Source organism: Lolium perenne, chromosome 4 (genome assembly GCF_019359855.2).
Source record: "Lolium perenne isolate Kyuss_39 chromosome 4, Kyuss_2.0, whole genome shotgun sequence".
Classification (NCBI taxonomy): Eukaryota; Viridiplantae; Streptophyta; class Magnoliopsida; order Poales; family Poaceae; genus Lolium; species Lolium perenne.
Window position 1 is genome coordinate 176,385,570 of NC_067247.2, and position 4,360 is coordinate 176,389,929.

Sequence of the window (4,360 nt, forward strand, 5' to 3'; positions counted from 1 at the left end):
GCGTTCAAGCTCTCTGCGACGACGACGACGGCGTTTCTGCGAGTAGGGTTTGCGGACCCGGCGATTGGCGACTTCCCGTCTACCATGGGGCTGGCTCTTTTCCAAGGCGTGTTGCGGAGCAGCGGCAGCGGCGCGCCGCCGACGGCTCGTTGTCTTCGTCGAAGTCGGGATCTAGTAGAAGGAGGAGTTCGTTGTAATTTCCTTTTTTCTCTGGGTCTTTCTGTAAGAACAGTGGCTTAATGCAATCTAATCCTTTCGCAAAAAAAAAAAAAAAAAAAAAAGATTGCAGCATGCTAAGTAATTACATAACACTTCATATGAGCTAAGTACATATGAGCTAAGTACTTCAGAACCTTGAGTACAAAAGTACTAATGACCAGAACTGCTAATTAGAGAGCAGCGAGGAAGTTTGAAAATGATGTGGATGTTCATCATTTTATTACTCTACGAATTGACAGCATTTGAGTGTTCTTCTCCTTTTGTATATCTAGATTGACATTAAATTTTGGAGCTTTTCTAAGGGCAGCTCAGTGTATGGAAGCGAGTAGATAAGAACATCATTTTTAAATTTCTAGAAGGTGACATGGATTCAGCTGGGATTTATAAGTGTTGATGTAAGTATTGTATAAAAGTGAAGTTGTATGCACCAAATTTATTGAATGCGGCAGAGAATTAATTTGCAAGGTTTTGCTTCATCAGATTTCTCTTCTTTGCAAGTACTTGGGATATGTACATAGTACTTGATGAAGAATACATGTTGGTAGTCGTTGGTTAACTCCTGCTTTTCATTTTGTGCAGTGAGGTTGTTATGGTATAATGTTCACCTATTCTCTAATGGATTCAAGAGTACAAGAAGCATTAACGCATGGGCAAAATCCATAATTCTACTGCAGCACCTTTATTCACTAGCCATTTTTTGCAAACAATTAAATTTATTACAGCTTCCAAATACTTCCTGCAGATCATGGTAATTTTATAAACATCTAGATTCCGTTTCTGCATCTATTGTAGTTTCGTTTCAGATGCAACCTTCAATCAACTATAAATATTTTAGTTTCTCATGGCCGGTTTCTTCTTTGCCAGTCTTTCTCTTGTGTTTGTTCAAAATAAGGTGTACATTGCCTATTGTCTATTGTATCAATGTAGTATCCACCGTGTTCAATAAATGTTCCTGAATGAGAGAACACCTTTGCATGGCAGGAAACAGGTAAGTAGTTAACTGACCGTGAACTTTGTATGTTTCCTCTGCTATAAATACTGACTTCTTTTCTGCATTCTTCCGTTAAGTATACATTCCCATGCATGACCCCACTAGCTCAGTTCAGTTAAAACATCCGATATCTCATGTGTTTGTTTTGAGAACTATTATTTCCATCCTCTGATAGGTAAGTGATACTGATATGCATTTTTCTTAACTTCGAACATTAAAATCTTGTAGAGTTCTGTTGATGATTTTTTGTTCTATAAGAGCAAATATCATTTTTGTTTGGTTACGGAGCCTGAGTTCTCTTAGAACCTGATTACGCCTACATGTTTTATCGATCTGTATACTCACTCATCCTTGTAAATTGTAAGGCATATCAAATTTTGGAAATCCACCTTATTATCCATTTTATGTGAACATTAGAAAGCCAACACGTTGTTTGTGGCACCAAGACACGGACATGCATGTCCAACAATGGCATGGCAATGTGGCTAGGGGGGAGGGAGGGCTAGGATGGAGGCTTTACCATGTAGGTGTCCTTGGAGATACTAATTTAGTGCCTAAATTTAAAAACATGCAGCGGCTAGAAAGAACACTTCTTCTAACCTAACTTAGGATTGAATAAACTAGGCCCTGGTAACTAATGGTATTCGTTAGCTAGATCAAGTTTATAATTATAAATACAAGTCAAGTTTACACTGGATCTGGAAAAACATGCATCTTTCTCACGGTACAATGCTACAACTTTTATTATGCCCAATTATTTCAAGTAGCAATCTATATTTGGGACTCATTTGAGTGTGCAGTTAATATTTCTTCACTTTTTTAATACAATTTTTCATAATTGATTTTTTCTATCTTTGTCCTCCCGCCAGAAACTGTGGAACAGTATGAACTGGCCGCCATGTGTGATATGCAATCTTCCAGCAATTCCGGGGCTGTCGCAGTCAACGCTCTGCTCTCAACTGCCCATCTACCGGCCCACGATTCACTATGCCAGATGAGAAACACTCCGATTAGTACTGTTGTTGCTTATGTTCGAAGATATTGTGTCACGCTATGTCTAATTTGCATACTATTCAGAAAAGGTACCGAGTTAACCAGTAAACTCTTGAAGTCTTTTTACATAGTTATTATATAAACAGAAGTTTATCTTACATTATCTGATTTCTAGGGTAGAATTTGTCGTGTGCAGGGGCTCAGACTTCTCCAAGGACTACGAAGGGGCCTCCCTGTAAATGTTGATGTCCTACAACCCTGCCGTGCACTTTTTCCTCTTCCTCAAGCAGTGGACCGATAGCATCCTCGCCGGCGCTCTCAGCCTCCTTAGGCTCCTCATCTTCAAGTTTCTGTCTTGGTTTCGTTTCAACATGATGTCCTTTGGTGATTTTGCCTGGATTCTCAACTAATCCAACATGAACCTATGCTTTGGTTAGTTCTGTGTGCAGGTTTATGCGGATGGAACTGACATCATGTACACTCACAAATGGTGAAGCTGGCATTAGGGAATTATACGGTAAAAATCAATACCATTTGTACATAGCTGAACTGAAAGATGGATTATTTCGCTTAGGATTGTCTGGTGTTTGGACTTGTGATAATGATACACATTGTTTGCATCTGTGGTATTTCGTTGGAGCAGTTGTAGGATGTAATCAGCGATGCTGATGACAAGGCAGAAGGCAGTCTGCTCAGAGGGGTAAAGGTGGAGACACGAAGCAGAGAATAGCAAGATGCTGATTGATACAAAGCAGAGGAGAGCAAGATGCTCAGAGGGGTAAAGGAGGAGACGGGAAGCATAGGAGAGCAAGATGTTGATAGATGAGGAGTGCGGGATCTGCATGGAACTGAACAACAATGTGGTATTGCCCAACTGCAGTCATGCCATGTGCTAATGCTTGCTGCAAGTTAGTAGTAACTGTTCAGATCTCTTGTCCCAAAGGATGGTGCTAATACTTGTACAAGTTCGGTTCAGTTTAGTTATAGCTTGTAAGATTTTTTTATCCTAATGTCTTTTGCACAAACAATATTTCTTTTACTGAGCTTAGTCTTAGTGCATTTTACTACAATATAAATATCAGATTGGTCCAACTCATATATTTCTTATTTCTGTAGTGTGACGCCTTAAGATTTAGAAGACAACTTTGTCTAGAAAAACTCACTTTTGCTATTGCATCTAAATGGTGTCAATGTATGTCGAACTGTAACCATGGAAATCTAATGTTTAGGTCACAATTGTCGGGCTAGGCATGTTGCCGTGATAACTTCAGATTTCCATTTGGATTTATTGTTTGGGGTGGCGGAGTAGATACTACAATACAATTTTACATCATCAGCGGTGGTGGTGCCTTTTTTTTGTTCCTAAGGCTTGTTGAGTTCGCGGTTGGTGGAACATGTAATGTTGTAATTCATGTGTTGGTGAATAATCGGATGCCTTGAATTCTAGGATTTCTTTTCCGTTGTGAACCATGCAAGACACTTATTCTTTGTAATTCTTGTGTTGGTGAATAAAGCTGGAACTTCTATGAGAACTTAGTAAGTTCATCAATGTTGGTGTTCTGGTATTTATTCCAGACAACTGCAGAATTGTACTGTAGTTAATTAGGACTTGTAGTTGATGAGATTTTGCAGTAAAAGGAAAGATGATAAAAGCTTTTTTTGAACCCTTGTTCCGTAATGCAATTTCTGTGTTTCAATTAGATAGCCACATGAACAATAACAAGATCTGAGGTGTTAAATTAGGGTTTCTGTGGGCCATCAAACATGAAGTGCAGTTAACAAGAACGGTTCACATGAGCTAGACTATCTGGGGCTTAGCCCAACATCTCCCAATGCAGATGATTGAGGATGGCCATATCATTCCACCACCGAAGTGTTCAATACACACCTGAAATTTGGAAGGAAGGATTCGTAGTGGGATTTATATTCCCAATGCCGCTCATTCCTAAGGCATAGTTGTCGTGCCATGATAGCAGTTGCAGCAGCTCAAAGATGTGAGGTTTTCATGAATTAAGATGCATATGGAATTATGAGGACTTAAAAATGCAGGCGAATTGTGTGTGTGTTGTGGGGCTACTTGGTGAGTTCACCTGGCGGGAACTTCAGCCGCAGAGAGTTAAGGTTAGGAAAATGCACGTTCAATAAAGCAAAAAATGG

The 4,360-nt window shown here is 39.6% G+C and overlaps 1 long non-coding RNA gene across 2 annotated transcripts; it reads left to right on the forward strand.

The window, feature by feature from the left end:
- Window positions 1-335: 335 nt before the first annotated feature.
- On the forward strand, window positions 336-3,657 carry LOC127294601 (uncharacterized). 2 transcript variants are annotated; one of them, XR_007846799.2, is made up of 4 exons: window positions 336-967; window positions 1,084-1,207; window positions 2,080-2,292; window positions 2,379-3,657. It is a non-coding gene; the product is annotated as an uncharacterized lncRNA (long non-coding RNA). The 2 variants fall into 2 exon arrangements; XR_007846798.2 differs by having other exon boundaries at window positions 336-1,207.
- The last annotated feature ends 703 nt before the right edge of the window (window positions 3,658-4,360 follow it).